We start from the raw sequence: 22,225 nt of genomic DNA on the forward strand, positions 1-22,225 counted from the left end.
GGAAGTCTTTGCAGATAACTTATATGCACTATTTCTAGAAAAGCAAAAATGTTGGTAAATAAATGAAAGAAAAACAAGGAAAGTTTTGTTTACACGTTTGATAAAAAGTTGATGAATATAATATTTACATTAATTGATTCGAATTAAATAAAGCTATAAACTCTGCACACTGTGGGTATCAAAACCCGGTTTTTAGCGTCGTAAGTCCGTAGACAGGCAACTGGGGAGCATATTTTTGTTAAAAGTGTGTGAAACATACTCTTGCATATAGCATCACTGGTTTTCAGTATCAGATACAAGTCGATCTAAATATTCGAAGATATTGACACTTTTAAACATGTATAAACATGTTGCTTGTCTGTCGTTAAATAATTAAAAGTTGACATTAACATGAGTACCGGTGTACTATCCGGAACAAGACTAAATATATCAATTCAAAAACAGAAAAATTTCGAGTTTTGTCTGTTTCATACACAAATAATAACTGCTAAAGCACGTAATTGTTATAACTACCTATTACTATTATAGTTACCTATTACTTAGTTTACTTGTTGTAGAATATTGTACCATCATACATTCTTTAGAATACTGAAATCGATTTTTTTCACCACGACAGTAAAGGCCGCATGTAGACATGCCACATTTTTCTCTCTCTCTCTTGGGTTTGGGTATTATACATACCCTGGAGGATCAGGTGCTCTTTGGTCTCTTTCTCCTTCCTTTACTTATGTAGTCATGCAGTGTTTGATGGTGTTAGTTACTGCTTTTTGGGTCAGAGTGGGCTGAATCACTTCGACCCTTTTCAGGGCAATGTCCATGTACTGGTATACATATATAGATATTCTTTCGCCCTATCAGTAAGATGTCTAGTTTGATGGTGGCCCTTTTATATATATATATATATTACTTTTTATTTATATTTTTACTATTATATAAAAAAAATTCATTTATTTATTTTTATGTTTTAAATATGTGTTAATCGGGGAGATGTGTTAAGAACTATTTTCATCATGTATGAGATACCTGTCTAGTTCGCATAGTAATTCATTTTAAATCCAATTTTATCAAAATACGTTATTATACTATGTAGGAATCTATCTGGTATGGTTGTATTTCTCCTATTGTTTTGTTTGTTTATTGAATTTCTCGCAAAGTTACACGATGGATATCTGCACTAGTCGTTCCGAATTTAGAAGTGTAAGACTAGAGGGAAGGCAACTAGTCATCACCAACCACCGCCATCTCTTGGGCGACTCTTTTACCAACGAATAGTGGGATTGATCGTCACATTATAACGCCCCCACGGCTGAAAGGGCGAGCATGTTTGGCGCGACGGGGATGCTAACCCGCGACCCTCAGACTATGAGCCGACCGCTCTAACCACCAGGCCATGAAGAGCCTTACATTTTCGAATTCGTTAATTTAGATGTTTTAAATTATCTGTCTACCAGTAGTCACGTAGCAACAGAATTTGAAATCAGATTAAAAAAATGGACGGAAGATTTGTTCTAAGTTTAAACAGCAAATATTGAGGTGTAAACAAGTTTAGCAGTAACTATTGACGTAATCACAATCTTAGATAGTAAACAGTGAGTTATATACAACTTGAAGACAGTAACTATTGAGGTATTCACAACCTCAAACAGTAATTAGTGAGGTATACACAACGTTATATAGCAATTACTAAGATATTTACAATCTTCGATAGAAACTAGTGATATATTCATAACTTTAGTGAGTAACTAGAATACACAGTTTAGAGAATAACCAGTAACAAATACACATCTTTAGAGAGTAATTAGTGACAAATACACAGCTTCAGAGAGTAACCAGTGACCAATACACAGCTTTAAAGAGTAACCAGTAACAAATACTCAGCTTTATGGAGTAACCAGTGGCAAATAGCCAAATACACAACTTCAGAGAGTAACCAGTAACAAATACACAGGTTTATGGAGTAACTAGTGACAAATTCACACCTTTATAGAGTAACCAGTAACGAATACAAGCTTTATAGAGTAATTAGTAATTAATACAGAGTTTGAAGGAGTAAAATGGCAAACACACAGCTTTGGGGTAATTAGTGACAAATAGAGAGTAACCAGTAACAAATACACAGTTTCAGAAAGTAACTAGTGACCAATACTCAGCTTTAGAGAGCAACAAGTGACAAATACATAGCTTCAAAGTAACTAGTGACAAATACTCAATTGAATGAACAATTTTAGAGGGTAATTAGTAAAGAATACACAGTTTTAGGGAGTAACTGGTAACAAATACACAGCTTTAGAGTAACTACTATAGAATAACTAAAGTAACTTATAATTATAGTCAGTAACTGGCTAGTGACATATTCATATTTTATGTTATATAATAATTAGCCAGTGACGTATTCATATAGTGTCATGTAATAACTAGCCAGTGACGTGTTCATATACAATGTCATATAATAACTAGTGTTGGTATTCAGAAAACTACAGGTTAAATTTAGAGGGGTCGGGCATTTCTTGTTGGTTAGCGTCCCAAAGTCCAGAATGAAGGGAAATGATTCGCTGCGAAAAGATAAAACATCGTATCCGCCCTTTTGGGGCTAAAAGCAATCATGAAATCTTTCTACATGATTTGGCATTAGGTGTTGTTAACTAGCTGCTTTCTCTCTTGGATAATTCTCGTGTAGTTTATGTGGAGATAAAATATCCATTAAATGTTAAACTAACCATTTCTATTGCTTTAAGTGTATTTCATAAAACATTTTCTTAAAAATATCAAAAGCGTATTGTGAGTTTTAACATTTGCAAATGTAAAAAGTTGTAGCATTTGAATATGTTTATTTAAACTGAAACGAATATGCATAATACATGAAATGAGCTTTAGATAATTAATTTATTAATTACTCAAATCATCAACATCTTTTATACAAGTCGTGACTCTTAGCCATCTCTACTAATATTCAGTACATTTTTATCATTTAACAGTCCACTTCCTTCCAGTAATTGGTCTTCAAAGTCATGTTACTATCCAAACTATTGGTCTAGAAGTTAATACCGAATATCTCAGGTTAGTGTCTCGACCAATATTTAGAATTTGTATTCGGCTCCTGTACTGGTTCTTCTTCTCACGGACAGCTAGATGAGTACTTCTAGCATCTTCCTCCTCATCAGCTGAGTCGGTAAGATCCACGGCCGTACTCCCATTATCCTCTGACTCATCAGTCTCAGACTCCGGTTTTGGTCTAGCCATTGTATTAGAGGTTTATTGGTGATGTACAAATGTAGTTTGTAAATGAAGTCAGTACGCTTATGCATGCCATGCAACTGGTGCACCACGTATTTTAATGTATCATTTTGCTGGTTAATAAGATAAAAGTCAGTTCTGCTTGCACGAACCCCAACCACAACCAGTCTCCAAGCTCGAACATTTATTTCTTAACTGTTTTATTAGCACATTACTTTTGCTGTGTAATAGTTTTTCCTTGTTGTTTATGCAGAAATATGTGCGTTAACTTTAACAAGTCTACATATTCTTGTAAGTACTAACATACCTACTCTAGAGGGCATACATCATGTACACAAAAAGTCGAATTTCTTCACCAAACATGAATATATTTGGTTCAGCCACATCAGCATGTAATATGCCATTAAGATATATACTGCTTTTGTTTTCATTTGGTTCTGTCAGGATTAACACACTTTGCAAAAATCTGTTTGATAGTTTGAATTAGATATTTTGTTAAACCTTCAGGCTAGGGTGGTATGGCAAAGTTCAAATTTTCATCACACATAACACTTTAAATAACTCAGAAATAAGTTAGCTACTTAAATAGCCATTTGGTCTGTGTACATTTTTCAGGTGTGCCAAATTATGATATTCAGAAACTACAATGACACACTAATGAAGACTGTTCTAACTTATCAGCCAATGAATGAGTTTCAATTAACTTAATAAAGCAATTAATAACAACAAGCCCATACCAGTTATTTTCTTCTATCTCTGGAAGAAAATTAGTAATATCTCTGCACAAGAGAACAAATAGCTTTTTGGTAGAGTTTGCCTTGTTTTAGCCAGCTTTTCATCTGGCAAGCACATTCAATTTTTACATCAGCATTTAATGTTTGAACTCGAATGTAGCCAGAAAAATGCCGTCATACATTAACACACTGCTATCATCCAAAACTCACATTATACAGCCTGAAATATTTCCCGCCTGACAACGCGGATGGCTACTAGTTGCAACACAGATTGAGGATCACACCTTGGTATCAGACACATTATTTCATCCGTAGTTCTTCGTACAAAGCCATCTATTACATTCGTTTCCACTACTTTCCTTAATCTGCTATGGCTATGCTTCACTTTGTTGCATAGTAAGAAACACACACGCAAGATACAGGCTTTTAGGTGCAATTTCTTAAGCCCCTTAGGTGTTGATCGTGATATACAACCTCTGATGAAATCTTCTGTATGATTTATATCAGTGTTGTAAAAACGGTATCAGTTCCCACATGAGGTTTAAACCAAAATAATTCAATGGAGAGAAAAGCTCTCACCATTGCAGGAAACATTTAGTATTTCTCTGTTCTAGGCCCAGATAAAACCGTACTCTTGGGATATCGTGACTTAAGGTACGATCATTTCTTTCGTATTTTAAATTTTCATTAGTCACTTTATCAATACATTGTCCATATAAATGGTTAACGTTTTACAATACGAATAATAGTAGTAGTAATGTTTAACAAACACTACAACCGCAAGCATTTCTTTCTCTGTCATGCATTAACTGCATTCAGTAGTCACTAACTACTGGTGTGTAGCATATATGATCACACATTCTTTAATCATGGAAGTGTGACAACACTGATCCAATTCCACTATCTCTGCCATTGGAATCCAGCAGGAATCGTCAATCTCATCGTGTGTGTGCCACCACTAAAAGCTTCAACTAAGTTACGTGTGAATAATTTTCAGTGACAGAAAATAACACTGAAAGAATCTTGGAAATGTTTGTCACGAAACATCAACAATATTACACAAGAATAAGAAATCTGTGAATCTTGCCTGATCAAAGATCAGGATCAGTCTCACACCAATGGTATTATTTAGGATTTATAGAATCTCTTCTTTCTGCTCACAATATGACCAAAGAACTTCACCTACATGCGTAAATGCATAGTTCCATTCTTTACACTTCAAGTCTACCTTTGTTTACCTTTGTTGTTTACTGATACAACATGTTCATGTCCTCAGCAGTTAAATTATAAGATATCACTTTAAAAATTAGGCAATTCTTTCATTGCTACTGTCCGAGCGCAAAGTCCATTTGCTTCTCACAAATGGTGAATGCATTACACATGTATGACTCAGAGTCATACAAACCATCTTGATCACTAAAAGCAACCTTGGGTCTACTCTTGTCATCCGTTTCGACTTACTAGTATTTGGCCTAAAGTTTGTTTTTTCAATGTCGCACAAAGCTACACGAGGACTATCTGCACTAACCGTCCCTAATTTAGTAATGTGAGACAAGAGGGAGGGCAGCTAGTCAGCATCGCCCACCGCCAGCTCATGGACTACTCTTTTAGCAACGAATAATGGGATTGACGAAAAAACTATAACGCCCTTACAGCTGAAAGGGCGAGCGTGTTTGGTGCAACGGAAATTCAAACTCATGACCCTCAGATTAAAAGTCGTGCACCCTAACCACCTGACCATGCCGGGCCTGGCCTAAAGTACTGAGCAACTTCCAGTACATCCAAATTCTCCGCTCTCTATGCGAGTGGAAAGACAACTACGTGTGTCATCTAATTCACGTGTCTAAGTTGAACACAGAATCATGGTGTGCTCTTCTTCCTCTTGACAAACCCTATTGGAAACAACTACACACACTGTATGATCCTTCACTTAACACCGATCACATTTCGGAAGCGAACACCATTAAACATTGGAAATAAATCTGAGTAACCTCAGTCATAAGGGCCTTTGGTGAAACTTGCAGCCTATCTCTCATGGAGTCTTGGTCAACTCCTGGTTTAGACATATTAAACATCGAAGGTGCAATATATTAGTACGGACAATGACCCCCTACATTTAGCTAAACATTAGATTCCTGTCAATAGGACACAAACCGATGAGATGCTTAGTACATTTTGAGGTTTCCTCGTAGCCCATACCTCCATCTTAAAGGGCCTCATGGATCATTATCTCCACTGGTTAGTGTCTTCTTTCTCTATTATCATTTGTCTGGTCTTGCGTGGCATCGATTAGAGTTGAGGTTTGGCTACCATAATCAAAAAACATCTATAAATATTCGTGACATTCAGTCTCAAACTCGCCAGACCACAACTCACAGCTATGTTTTAGACAGTATCTACTTTGAATGATGGACTTTTCCCTTGTTTAAATCCTTTGATTTGTGACAAATGGAATTTACTCTTGTGTAAAACGTATCTAAGGCACATAAGAGACAATAAAAATACAGTAAGTTGCACTTGAGAAAATATAATGCAGAATTTGTTTTTATAGAGTTGTCATTATAGCAAATTATAGACTCACAACTTTACTTTGTGATATTCTCAAGTGAACTGGTTTACCTCTAGGGTAGCAACAACAAATAACAGGAGGAATGATTAGGAAATGTATCAGAGAGTTCTGACTTTGACTATGATGAAGCCAGAAAGACACCAAACACACTGTAAACAAAATGAAAATTAATATTTATTTAATACTTACAACAGTTGAAAAGAAACAAATGCACTGTCAGAAGATAATGTTTTTATTGAAGATTAGCTGGCTGTTGTTTCCAAATTTTCTCCTCAATAAGAGTTATTTCTGAAGAACGTGTTGTTTCAGAGAGTAGAGAACAATGTAGAAGGTTCCATAGCAAAAGCAGGGAAGACACAGTCTCGAGTTATTACTTGACCTTCTAATACTTGAAAAAAATCACTGTATTACTTTACAATAGTATTACCCATGACACAACTGATATGACTGTAAAGTGGAATGACGCAGTACAATAAGTAGCATAAAAGGAAGTAAACCACGTTCCTTGATCAACGTTCTATTGTCAAAATTACATATGCCGCTACAAATATGTTTTCTGTGAAAGATGCTCAATGTTAACTTGACAAAAACTCAAGAAGGAAAAAAAAAAGAAAGAGAAATTCCAGATACTCCATTTTATACCACACTCCAAACACCTGAAACTTGGTGTTATCTCATACAGCAACACTATGACGTCAAGGTTATTGCTGAAGCCCGTCGAGGCGAAGAAAGTAGCGGTTAAGACTATTCCCCCTATCACGTTGCCAGCACGAGATTAGAGTTCCTGGAATAGTGTTTCCTAGAAGCATTTTTCAAAGTAAAAACACTAACTCCCAGAAATTTTAAAAACTTCAAAAACAACACACACAAACTTACATGTATTAAAATTTACGTTAAAAATTTAGAACTTCGTAAACGTAGCTCAAGTCGAATTACAATATTTTCTGTTACTGCAATGTTTCCATACTAAATATAGGTAGCATTAGCATAATGCTCTTTATTAATGTACGGCTGGAAGAAAACATGTTTCTTCTGTCTTGTTAGAGTTACGTCATTGACATATGGAAGGGAAATATGTAGAAAATCACTTACAAGGATATGAGTACTGAAGGTAAATAATGCTTGTATTGAACACATTTTTGTCACTCTGTGTGTACTTATCATTGTTCTTCAGAAGTCTATGTATTTCCCCATTCCACATTTGCTTGTTTGGTGACTTTAAGATAAAATGGGACAATGTTTTCTTTCAAGTTTCAAAGTGCTAATTGTAGTATTAAACCCACAATAAAATAAAAACACAATCTATATTATCTATCGAATAAATAGCTTCAGTCGTGTTTTCTACTTCCAAAAAGGGGTAGAACTAAAATATAGAACAAAAATTGTTATTTTTTATAAATGTTTTCGTTTTAATAGAAACTGCCATTTACATTCACAAAGTATTTTTTATAGAAACACACACACACGTGTGTGTGTGTATACGATTCTATTTTCACTTCTGTGTCCTATCTGTCTGTGTTGAAGGATAAACTCGTCACTTCTTCATCTTCCAGTCTCGTCACTGAAGTAAGAGACAGGAAGGACCTGAGTATCTAGGTGTTTTACACTCTCTCCTTTCAGGTTTTCTTCTAGTGATAGGACATATACGCCCCCTTAAACAGTAACTGATACTAATACATAAAGTTTCACCTGCTGGTTTTACAACAATTCCCTGTGTAAAGTTCCATATCAATCGAGCGTGTGAATCGAATGGTTTACGATTCGCGATCTGTTACTGCAAAAATGCGATCCGCTATTCGATCATGCAATGGTTGGCGGTAAGCGCTGTTCAGTAGCCCCTACCTTTCAGTCTATCAGTTCAAAATTAGAGACGGCGTAGAGTAGATAACTATTAGGAAGCTGTGTGCGAAAATTCTAAAAGAACGAACAAACCATACCAATCAAAACGTATACATCTTCGCTAGCTTAACGAACTCCAGCAAAACAAAATATTTTAAAATTGGTTAGCAGACTGTCTTTGTCGTTATTCACAATAAGGATAAACAGATTTCTTGTTGATAGTTAGAGGTATTCTGAAGCAATGCAGGTAGTGGTTGTTTCTAGAAGCTCACAACCAGCTAACCACACTGCCACAGTAGAACCTCTAATCGCTAGATGGCAGCACAATATTAAACGAAAGATCGATTTATCCCTTTAAACGTTAACAATAAAAAACACAGCAAGTTACAGAATGAGCTGTGAATTAGAATCAAACGAAGCTGATTCACTTAAAATAAGTTTTCAAATAAAATGCCATATGAGAAGACGGGATATTACAGCCAAGTTGTTCCGTGACGCGTTGTTCAGAAAGATGATTCTCGAACTGAAGATGACGTTTGCTCTGTTTCAGATGAGTCATGGGAACCGTAGAATGACGTAAGTAGCTACATGCGTAATAGGCATACATACAGGGTGGCCCATAAGTCCCTACCCATCCATATGTCATATGTATCCAGTGTATCTGTGTGCTGTCACCAGTATTCTTGCGCTCATGTACCCACGTACTTGTCACAATACGCTCTTCAAGTGTAAATGGGCTTACATCGCCATATTTCTCTGAAAAAAAAGAAAAAATGTATAATACATGACTAATTGAATATAACATAATAACTTATGGATGGGTAGGGACTTACGGGCCACCCTGTACATTCAAACGCAAGATGGTTAATGGCATGTCAAGGACACTGATAAATTCCAGAGAGACAGACATCTGCAGCGATACCAAATATCTAAGAATCTTCTTCAACTAAAAGAAGAAATATTTCTGCAAAGGTTGTGAACTAACACAGGGCTACAATGGGCACAGTTTGTTGCAATTTATAGACTAGTATGAACATAATTTCTACATCTGGACTATGCAGACAAACTTAATAACAGAAACAGTGGTAAAAGTCATAACTGGATGTCCTGATTTCTGTATGATTGTTCATTGAAACTGGGTTTGTGGTGTCTACATCTTGATAAAACCACATAACGAAACGTTGAGAATATTCACTGGAAAGTTGCTGTTTCTCCACCTAGCATGTCTAACCTACACTGTGCACTACGCTACATGGATTTGAATAATACAGTGGCAAACCGTCACAGATGGAAAACAAGGCTTCTTCTGACTTCTTAATAAAAGTTATATAATGATATACAAATAATACTGCAAGTAGATACATTCATTATACAGTGATGAGAAATCTACTAATACTTTTTAGTACACCGATGGTTAAAAGCAGAGTGTAAAACGTAATTCTAATTTTAAAGAGCCATCTTTCCAACTGTCACAGATATCAACTCCACTACACATTTTCAGTCTTCAGTAACTCTCCACAAAGTGCACAATCAACATAATCTTGTCGTAGTTTACCTATTACCAGGTCGTCACATGAAATAAATAAGAAATAAAAAAATATCCATATTTTTATAAACATTTCTATTATACTGACGACATTGTAACCGTACAATATTATAAAAATACAGTTAAGTTGATACAGTAAGATACACTATAACATATTTTCTAATATTCTCTATATATATATATATTACCGCTAATGGAAGAAAAAATCATCACCTTTATTAGAAATGTTGATGTTTTATGAAAAGACAACAAAAATATTCTTAAGTTTAAATCTCTTTAGAACATGAAATTATATATATAATATTTATAATCAAATGTCCCTAATTATATATATATTTATAACTATACGTACCTAACTATATAGATAGATAGATAGATTTATTTCTTTGTTTATAATTAAATGCACCTAATTACATATATATATATATATCTATTTATAAAACATCAAATGTCCATAATTATATATATATAGGTAACTAGGTTTAATTATTTATTTATAATTAAAGGTACTTAATTATACATGTATGATATTTATAACAAATATAACAAATTTCAAAAATAGTTTAAACTTTCTCACAAATCTGACGTTCTTATCATGTTTATCTCTCATTGTGTTACACCAAAAATTATATGATTTTTATTCTGCTTCTCACATGTCTTTGTCTACAACAATAGATTTTATTGAGTAATTAGGCGTACCGTCATCAGACAGTCTGGTGCATTCTGCCATCAAATCTTAGCCGACTGTAATCTTTCAGGTGTAACTTATTTTATTTTTTTACTTGCCATACTAAATTTAATTTTTCATATAAAAAAATTTCAATCTTCCTTGTGGGTGGGTATTTTCTTTTCCTTTGATTACGTTCTCACTATTATAATCGCGTGTTGTCTACAGGTCTGTCACGAAAATCAGCACATCAGCTTGGGCTTCGTAACCTGTAATGGCAAAATACAATAAGAAACTCAACTAAACTTTCTGTTCAGAAGCAAACAGATTGTATATATATATAATCATAATACATTTTCACACCTTGGTAATTCAGATCTATTTTTGTATGTCTAAAACGCACGAACCATGATTCGTAGCTTGAGAGGATAACCGCATTGCTGTGCCCAGCCCGTGTAGAATAAGGATATCACACCTCAACTAGCCCAATGTTTAGTTTATCGTGTAACATGTTATATACAATATGTCTTAAACTGTACTGAATTAGGTTATTTAATTAAATAGGTTTAGAGCTTAAATATTTCATAATTCATTTTATACAATACTTTTATATAACACTGTGCAATTAAGAATGAAAGTTTGATTTCTGCACGCATTTGATTATATGATTGAAATTATGGACTGCTGCAAAACATCAGTAATAGTATTTATTAAACTTCTTTGGGCTGGGCGTAATCTAATAGTCAGCATGCCAGACTGCGAACCCTGGGGCTCATGGTTCGTGCCCCGTTTCCTCAGAAACTCGTAATGGTCAAATCTCACTTTCGATCAAAAGTAGCGTAAAAGTTCGCGGCGGGCACTGTTGACTAATTGCTTTCTCTCTAAATAAATTCAAAATTGGGAGTAGCTAGAGCTTGAATAGCTTTGTAGGAAATTCTAAAAACAAACTTAACCTTTTTAATGGGTCAAGAGAGAAAATTTTAAATGGATAGTTCCTCCTAACTACTTGGCACAATATCTGAAACAAAGAGACCCAAGTTCGTTTATTAAACTAATGTCAGTTTTTGTCTGGATAAACTAATGTACACTTTGTCACACATAAGATTTCCTTTCACAAGCATCAATACCCTAAATTATTAAGTTGGTACCATCAGAGTAAAAGTAATTAAATATATTAGCCAGTTTAAAGTAAATGAATAAAGTCATGATATCAAAATATTATCAAACTGGTAACATTTTAAGTGTGTAGTCATCACCATACACATGTTTATTTCAAGTTTTTATTATCATCCGGATAAATGTGTAGCTGAAGTTACTTATACCTCTTCAGTGTGATGTCATGTTTGTCAGATTCATATTCAGATGAATAATAGTAGATTTGTTTACTTACACTGTCCCATCCTTAAAAATGCTATCACTTTTTGTTTGGACCTTTTAAATACAATTGTTTATTATTCCGACATATAAACTACTTCTGTGTTATCGTTCCAACCATTTAACTTGCTTCCATGTAACCACATACTGTGTAGTTGAGGTTCCCTGGTTCGTGACCTGTAACCTGTTATCACAGAAAGGAACCATTATTCGTGGATAAAGAATGGCACCAAAATTAACAGTGGGAGGGTTGATTAGCTTCTCTCCAGTGTACCTCTTCAAAATTAGAGATAGAGTAGCTTTGCGCGAAAATTCAAGCAAATAAGCGTTGTTTGTCAGACAGTTCTTATTCACAGAAGTTTAAATAGGATTATCAATCCTTTTTATTTATTTTTACTCCCTTATTTGTTTGTTTTCATGCAAAGCTACACAAGGACTATCTGCACTACCCGTCCCTAATTTAGCAGTGTAAGACTAGAGTGAAGGCAACTAGTCATCAAGATCCACCGCCAACTCTTGGGCTGCTCTTGTACCCTCGAACAGTGGGATTGACTGTAAATTCTTAATGTCCCCATGGCTGAAATAGCGAGTATGTTTAGTGTGACGGGGGATTAGAACCCGCCGTCCTCAAATTAGAAGTACAGTGTCTTAACCACCTGGCCACGCCAGACCATTATTCCCTTCTAGAATTAGTATGTTAATTCGAGTACACACATGTGTTTTAAATACTACCAAATACTCCAATAAATGAACAATTTCGCAAAAACATGAACAAGATAAAATATTTTCCAATAAAACAGATATCCAGCTGGTCGTATTATTCAAAGGGAAAATCCCAAAGAAAATATCTTCTGAAGGCTTGTAAGTTTTACTGAAATGAATTTTTATTTTTATTACTTCCATTATTTATCAATATTATTTGTGAATGTGTTTTATAGCAGATTTCAATGACAGCTTCTGAAGAGTTCCCCCAATTTCATTTCCTTAGAATTTTATCTTTAGAGCTTTTTAAAAACAAGTTTACCAGAACAAACCAAGGAATACTGAGGAACACGTGAATCTGCCTAACCCATTTCTGCAGTTGTGTTGGAAATTGCGTTATCAGAATTTGAACAAAGAATTACAATAACTGTAGCTATTGATGGAAGAGGACGTGTAGAAGTTTTCCCTGCATTGTCACAACTGTATAGAGAAGCATTCATATACAAATAATTATATACAAGCAAATATTTCTGTTAGTAATTTTGATTCCTTATTGAAGTTACTCAGTGTAGAAAATATAGACAGTATGTTGACTTGTTCCTGCTGTGAAATCAATTATAATTTGAAATATTCTTCATGGTCACGTCCTCTATTTCTTAAAGGCTTTATTAAAATATTTTTAAAGGACAAACTTTGTAAGATCACACTTCGAACATATTATTAGTTACTGTATAAGTGAAAAATATATCAGTTTTTCAATATCCCATATTTTTTCTTTGACCCCGCAGTGGGTCAGCGGTAAGTTTTTGTATTTATAACGCTAAAATCCAGAGTTTGATTTTTCGTTGTGAACAACGCGCAGATATTTTCGTTGTATCTCTACATTGCACTGTGATCTATATTCTTGCTGTGTGCGTGTCTTTAGCTAAGGCATTTTATTGTAATACAATTCTTATACTTTTTAAAGACACTGAAAGGTGTTGACATAAAATTATTTGATAGACGTTGCAATATAACGCCACAGTCATGTGTTTGTTTAGATACGTTAGCGTGTTTGTTTTTCGTTATAATATCGTTTTAATCCTGTTTTCAAAGAAAACACAGTACCCATTATAGTTTATATCTTAAGAAAACAATAAAAATAACAACCAAGCAACGCCGTTGACATCATCTAATCACTTATGGAAATTTGGTTTTCTTCACAGCGTAACAGAGAGCTAAAGTAAACACGGAAGTTAACACTCACTAGTCGGTCAAACGAATGAGTAATAACGTATTATGCCTACACTCAAGTTCTTGTGCAATGCTTCAGAATGATGAACTGACCAGAATAATAGAGAAATAATCCACAGAATAACGGAGTTATCACAGTGGATGTCAAATGATGATTATTTCCTTCACTGCAAATTGTAACTGACAAGAATAATAGAGAAATAATCCACAGAATAATGGAGTTATCCCAGTGAATGTCAAATGATGATTATTTCCTTCACTGCAAATTGTAACTGACCAGAATAATAGAGAAATAATCCACAGAATAATGGAGTTATCACAGTGGATGTCAAATGATGATTATTTCCTTCACTGCAAATTGTAACTGACCAGAATAATAGAGAAATAATCCACAGAATAATGGAGTTATCACAGTGGATGTCAAATGATGATTATTTCCTTCACTGCAAATTGTAACTGACCAGAATAATAGAGAAATAATCCACAGAATAATGGAGTTATCACAGTGGATGTCAAATGATGATTTTTTCCTTCACTGGAAATTGTAATCTCCTGTTTAATCGTAAAATATTTTATAAGATGAACCAATATATAAATTGCGTAAATATACTTATTGTATATATTGAATTTTTATTACTTCTCTTGTTATACTTACGTGCATAGCAGAGTATCTATTATTAAGAAAATCATAAAAAGAAATACTCTGTAGTTGATACAAGTGAGTCAGGGATATAATAAATACTGTTAAAGTTCAAGTAATTCAGTATTTGTGTATATTTAATTTTTTGAATAGACTTCCTTATTATTGCTATTTTCCGAGTTTTCTTAATAAATAGAATGTTTAATAGTCCTTTCTGAAAATAAACATGGGGTAGTACGATAAATCCCACTAGTTTCACATTTAAGGATTACACTTGCCGGTTGGCTGCACTTCTTGGCTCGAGGGGGCCTGAAAGCTGACAGCACGACATATGTGTACCGTAGGTTTAAATAACATTAAATCTCCATCTCATATAAAATGTTCATGAACACATTTTGTTTCGCTTGCAAAAGCTCAAATAGTCAATTAATTTTTTTCTAGTTTTTCTCACCAAACTCGGTAAATAGAAAATTACGTAGAGACCTAATCTGATGCGATGCAAAGAAGCAAGTAGTCCTCACGTTGCATGTTATGACAGTGTTAATTCAGATTTATCATCCTCGGGTTTGTACAGAACAAACTGGGTGTAAGACACTCATCTCGGTTCGTCTGTGTTGCTGCTGTAGCTAAGCACTAATTAATGAATCATAATAAGATTTTGCTTTCTTTCTAACTACACCTAAGATGACCACTTGACCAGTTTCTGCATATTTCCTGTATGTGAATATTACTGTAGCTAAATAAAATGGATTTCATTATAGTTCATTATATTCTCATAGGTATCATTAGTCAATAAATTCTGTGTGACTTTTGGCCAAATTTTTAAGGTTACTAGGCTTCCATATTCGTATTAAATAAAAAATAGGAAACATAACTATTCAATTCGTACAGAAATTCTTGTTACATTGAAATGTTTTGCAAAACAGTGTTTGCCCTTCTGGTTACTATTACTGTTGTCCCCTCATCAGATTAACAAAAATCCTGGATTCGATTCCCTGTGGAGAACAGAGTGCAGATAACCTATTGTGTAGCTTTACATTAAATTAAATAAAACTATTTCTGTTATTACACAAGTGATTTGTCCCACTGATGGGAAAGCGGTGAGTTTATAGAGTTACAACGCTAAAATCTAGTGTTTGATCCCCCGATAACACAACAGATAACCCAATTCGGCTTTACTCTAAACAAACAACAAAATGTGTTTTCTTTTTCCTATGAAGATGAACGGTATAGATCATGCAATGTTTAAATTGATGTCGTTTGATGTGTTAAAGTGATAAGTTATGTCAAAAACGCCATGACTACTGTTCAATTTAGTGTGTTGACATTAGTATTCCTGTGCGTTTATTCTTTGTTTGTATTATTTAAACAGAAAAACAATCATTAAATGAAAGTGTTTATCATTGTTTGTTTGCTTGTCATGAGTATCAGAACCAGATTTTGTAGTTTTATAAACCAGGGTGGGCAGAGACGTAGCTAGGGTTTTCAGCGCCCGGGGACAAAGTCAGTCTTCTTGCCCCCTCGTGACAAAATGTAAGCCATAATTCCTAATTATGTAACATTAATTATTTGGTGCCCCCAACCCCGATGCTGCGCCCGGGGACAGATGTACCCCCTTTCCCCCCTAACTACGCCACTCGGAGTAGGGTGCGGTGATAATGGTGTAATATATGTAATCATTGTAAATTACGTTTCGTTTTGTAATTAACAGATGACGCTAAAGACATTACACTTATATTACTTTTTTAACGACGCTACGAGTTGAATTTTTTTTTAATTTAGCACATAAACTAAAAGTACCATAAAATAAAACAAAACAAAACACACCACACCTACCGGGTGATTTCTTTAAAATATATAAAAAAAAATAATATTTTTTCAATACTTAGATCAGTAATGTATTTTTCAAGTATTTATTAAAGTAATAAATATTCGATGTATTAATCGCCAAGAGTTACCTGGTAGCATCTTTTTTATAGCACGCCCTTTCTTAATAACCTTCAACAAAGTTGAAAATTGTGTACTCCTTTATATACTTATCCGTACATACTTAACAACACCAGGAACCTATAAACTGCTGACATGCCTAGAAGAAAAATGTTCATAATCAACAATGGTAAACATACACAGAACGTGACTCTTGCTAGGCCATGACCTTTATTTCTAAACTCTAAAGCTATATATATTAACCAGTAAAACTATAAAATGTGAGCTGTAACTTAGACAAACAGCTATGCACACCGGTAAAACTTCTTTATCAAGTGTCATTTAATTTATAATTATGGTTTTACAGAAAAAATTAAGAAACCTTGGTTCCTTGCAATGACATTCCTCGGTGAAATTGGATAGAAGTTGATAAATACGCTATAGAAACGTTTGTCCTATACCTAGTGAGCATTGTTTTTAACGATTAAATGACGTAACGTTGTATGTTTACTTTTTGACTCAATAAGATTGAAAGTTTATCAGTTTTAAACGCAAGTAAAGAGCCACACGGTTGTTATTCACAGTTCAAAAAGTAACCTTCAGTTTAAAATGCCTCTTCCATGATCACTAAAGTCTTAGCTTGAGGCTTATAATACTGAACTTCATATTTCCATTACTATTGCGGACAGTACATTTATCCTTATAAAACAGTAAAATTCTCAACTATTTCATAAATATCTGTCATTTACAGGATGGTATTGTCATTTGAGAATGTTTCATCATTACGTTATTTATTCCTTGAGCTAAATACTGTTTTCCAAGAGTGTTTTATTGTTAATTTATAGTCTTTCAGCTATGTAATGCCACCAAGAGTGTTTTATTATTATATTATTAAGTCTTTTAGCTAGATAATGTCATCCAAGAGTGTTTCATTATCATGTTATTCAGTCCTTCAGCTAAATATTGTTATCTAAATGTGTTTCGTTATTATGCTACTAAGTTCTATGACTAGGTAATATTATTCAAGAGTGTTTTATTATTATGTTATCGAATCCTTTAACTAAGTATTGTCGTCCGAGAGTTTTCATTATTGCGTTAGTAAAGTAGGTTGTTGAAAAGTCACTTTGGCCTACAAAGCGGAGAGTAGTATTGTTTTACAAGTAAAAGATGATGTACTGGTTACGTGTTGTCTACTGAGTAACTGGTAAAATACGTACACACTTATGAGTATTCTTGGTACAGAACGTCAGTACAAGGTAAAAAAAAAAAAAACATAATAATTTCTTCACTTTTCGGTTTGTCTAAGAATGTGATTCCCCTCGAAATTCTAACACATTGAAACGACGTAAATCGAAATTCATATAACACTAAATTTGAATAATTAAGCAATTACACAATTATTTTGTCTGAAAAACAGGCCACTAGTCTAATTTCTAACAGTCATGCTTGAATAATTAACGTGTCTTTCAAACTTATACCAATTAATTACAATTAAAACAGAATAAGTTAATCATTCCAGAACTATTGTTCAAACTGTGACTAAAAATTCAAACAGAATAAGTTAATCATCCCAGAACTATTGTTAACGCTGTGACTAACAATTCAATCAGAATAAGTTAATCATCCCAGAACTATTGTTAAAACTGTAACTAAACATTCAATCAGAATAACTTAATCACCCCAGAACTATTGTTAAAACTCTGACTAACAATTCAATCAGAATAAGTTAATCATCCCAGAACTATTGTTAAAACTGTGACTAAAAATTCAAACAGAATAAGTTAATCATCACAGAACTATTGTTAATGCTGTGAACAATTCAATTAGAATAAGTTAATCATCCCAGAACTATTGTTAAAACTGTAACTAAAAATTCAATCAGAATAAGTTAATCATCCAAGAACTATTGTTAAAACTGTGACTAGCAGTTCAATCAGAATAAGTTAATCATCCCAGAACTATTGTTAAAACTGTGAGTAACAATTCATTCAGAATAAGTTAATACCAGAACTATGGTTAAAACTGTGACGAAAAATTCAAACAGAATAAGTTAATCATCACAGAACTATTATTAAAACTGTGACTAACAATTCATTCAGAATAAGTTAATCATCCCAGAACTATGGTTAAAACTGTGACGAAAAATTCAAACAGAATAAGTTATTCATCTGAGAACTACTGTTAAAACAGTGACTAACAATTTTAAAACAAAATGACTTAATCATCTCAATGCCATTCATAGACCGTTAACTACCATTCACAATAACTTAATCACTTCACTCCAATTCTTAATCCACCAATTAATACTTCTAATATAACGAATTATTAATCCGTGATTACCAACCAATTTTACTTATATAAAAATGAATTATTCATCCCACTAACAATCTCAGACCAGTAACAAACACTTATAAGAAAAGGATTAATAATCACACTGCCATTATTCAACAAACAACTAACACTTATAATAGAATGACTTAATCATTCTACTGCAATTTCTAAAACAGTGGCTAAGTATTAAAACAGAATGATTTAATCATTCCACTGTCATTCATAGGTCAATAACTAGCACTTATACAATTCTTAAAACACTAAATACTTATCATTCCACTGTCATTTATAACATGATAACTTAACAAACCCACTGCCATTCTAAACCAGTAACTAACATGTATAACACAATGACTTAATAATGGCAGTGGAATGTTTAACTGCCATTCCTGAAACAGTAACTGAATATTAACACACAATGACTTAATCATTCATTCTTAAAACAGTTACTAACTATTAAAACAAAATGACTAAATCATTTCACTGTCATTCTCAGACCACTAACTTGCACTTATAACCCAATCACTTACTCAAAACACTGCTATTCTCAGTCCAGTAACAACTACTTATAACAGATTGACTTAATCATTCCACTGTCACTCTTAAACAAGTAACTAAAACTTATAAGAAAATGACTTAATTACTACCCTACCTTTTACAGACCAGCAACTAACACTTATAACACATTGGTTTAATGATTCCACTGCCATTCACAAAACAATGACTAAATATTAAAACAGAATAACTTAATCAATCCACTTCCAATCTTAGACCATTAATAACACTCATTAGGTGAATAACTTAAACACTAATCTCCCTTTCTTAGACCACTAACTAACACTTATAACACAATGACTTTATGATTCCACTACCACTCTTAGACCAGTAACTAACACAAAAAAAACAACAGAATAACTTAATCATTACACTCCCATTCTGAAAACAGTAACTAACTATTAAAACGCAATTAATTAATTATCCCACTGACATTATTTCACCTGTAACTAACAATTATAACAGGATGGCTTATTCCACTGTCATTCATAAACCAGTAACTAACACTTATACCAAAATGACTGTCAATTTCCATTTGTAAACTAGCTATTGTGTGATAAGTGTTAGTCACTGATCTAAAAATAAGAGTGGGATGATTAGGTCATTCTATTTTAATAGTTAGCCACTTTCTAAAGAATGGCAGTGGGATGATTCAGTTATTATATTTTAATAATTAGTCACTGTTTTAACAAAGGGAGTGGAATGATTAAGACATTCTATTACAAGTGTTTGTTACTGATCTAAGATCTGTTGTAGTGTGATTAAGTCATTCAGTTATAAGTTTCAGTTAGTAATTTCAGAACAATTTGGTTATTCTATACTCTTCAAAAAAAGAAACGCAAAAGGCAAAATATGAGACAAATTGTTAACAAGTTTATTCCGGGTAGTTCTGTATGACATGTGTGAAACTTTGCACATTCACTGCTGAACATCCAAAGTCTGCAAAGGCGAAGTCCACGCTCACTAGGTGAAGTTTAACGTCACTCAACGTCAATAACGAGTATGCCCCCCATGAGCATCAATAACTGCTTGGCATCTCCTGCCCATGGAAGCAATGAGATGACGAATCACATCCTGTGGAATGGCTGTCCACTCAGCCTGCAAAGCTGCTGCAAGCTGAGGTAGAGTCTGCGGTTGAGGTTGTCGCCGTCGCAGACGTTGGTCCAACTCGTCCCAAAGATGTTCGATGGGGTTTAAATCTGGTGATCTGGAGGGCCAGGGAAGAACGATGATGTTGTGGTGTCTCAAGAAGACAGTGGTGAGTCGGGCTATGTGAGGACGGGCGTTGTCATGTTGAAAAACGTCGTTGACGTTCACCATGATGGGTTGCACATGGGGCCTAAGAATCTCGTCAACGTATCGTTGAGCCGTAAGATTCCCTCGAATGTGCAAAAGGTCTGTTCTGGCATTGTAGGCGATGGCAGCCCACATCATGACGCTGCCACCACCAAATCTGTCAACATCCTGCACACAGTTTGCTGCGAAACATTCACTTCGGCGACGGTAAACACGGGTCCTTCCATCCTGCCTACGAAGCATAAAACGTGATTCATCGCTGAACCAAACATGCCTCCATCGTCGATGAGGCCATACCCGATGTGCCCGAGTCCACTGCAGCCGTGCTTGACGATGTTGCTGGGTGAGAATGACGCCTCTGACTGGACGTCGAGGTCGAATTCCTGCATCTCGTAGACGGTTGTGTATGGTCTGATCGGAAATCCTACGCAGCCCTGGTATGGTTGAGGCAGTAGACGTCGCAGTGGTGGTCCTATTCCGAAGGTGACGTAACCGGATGTTGCGATCTTGTGCGGGCGTGGTCACACGAGGTCTGCCAGATCGTGGACGGTCACGAGTTGATCCATGTTGTTGGTGACGATTCCATAGCCTTGTGATGGTGCTTGGGTAAACATTCACAGCTCTGGCAACATCTGATCGAGATTCGCCTGCTTTCAAGCGACCAATGGCGTTGTTGCGTTGTGCTTCAGTCAGTCTTGGGTAACTGTATTGCGTGTCGGTGGCTTATAACTGAGCTATGGAAACCGAGAACCCGTCACTTTTATAGGGATTTTGCACATGTTGCACTTGCAGAACATGCAGATCTCTCAAACAAATTTATTGAACACGCATGCGTTTTGGCGAAAAATCCGATGTTTTCCTCCGTTTTCAAAGTGCACAACTTTTATTGTCATTTTGGTCTGACAATCAGTGCCTTAACACGTGTAACATCACATACTCTGAGCTTGTAACGTTATTACATATATTTCTCTTTAAAATAACAAAAATATCCCTTTTGCGTTTCTTGTTTTGAAGAGTATATTTACTGGTCTAAGAATAACTGTGTAATGACCAAGTCATTATGTTTTAGCTGTTAATCATTGTTTTACAAATGAAAGTGGAATGACTGAATCATTATATTATAAGTGTTAGTCACTGGTCTAAGAATGGCAGTGGAATAATTAAGCCATTCTGTTTTAATAGTTAGTCATTTTTCATGAATAATAATGGAAGGATTAAATCATTTCCTCAAAACTATAGTTACTGATCTATTTCAGACAGTATAATGATTAAGTCATTCTGTTATAAGTATTAGTTAATGGTTTATGAATGACAGTGAAATGAATAAGATATTTTGTTGTAAGTGTTATTTATTGGTCTAAGAATGGCACTTGCAACATAATGACTAAATCAACACACTACCTTTCTTGGACCAGTAATTATCATTTATAAGACAATGACTTAATCTTTCCACACTCATTCTTAAAACAGTGCCAGTAACTAAAACTTATTACAGAATGACATAATCAATCCACTCCCTTTCATAAACTAGTAAATAATGGAATTACTTAAGCATTCTACTGCTATTCTTAGATTAGCA

The 22,225-nt window shown here is 34.4% G+C and overlaps 1 long non-coding RNA gene across 11 annotated transcripts in view; it reads right to left on the reverse strand.

The window, feature by feature from the left end:
• Positions 1-2,858: 2,858 nt before the first annotated feature.
• The window catches only part of LOC143225230 (uncharacterized), a 147,046-nt gene continuing 127,679 nt past the window's right edge, over positions 2,859-22,225 (reverse strand). For 5 of the 11 annotated variants that reach the window (XR_013013706.1, XR_013013701.1, XR_013013703.1 and 2 more), the window contains 2 exons: positions 10,622-10,858; positions 2,859-7,336 (listed from right to left, as the gene is read on the reverse strand). This is a non-coding gene — a long non-coding RNA (uncharacterized LOC143225230). Of the gene's footprint in view, positions 7,337-9,400; positions 9,932-10,036; positions 10,859-16,496; positions 16,645-22,225 lie in introns of those variants that run through there. The other 6 variants (XR_013013707.1, XR_013013718.1, XR_013013721.1 and 3 more) reach the window with 6 other exon arrangements.

This window comes from Tachypleus tridentatus, chromosome 9, assembly GCF_004210375.1.
Source record: "Tachypleus tridentatus isolate NWPU-2018 chromosome 9, ASM421037v1, whole genome shotgun sequence".
Lineage (NCBI taxonomy): Eukaryota > Metazoa > Arthropoda > Merostomata > Xiphosura > Limulidae > Tachypleus > Tachypleus tridentatus.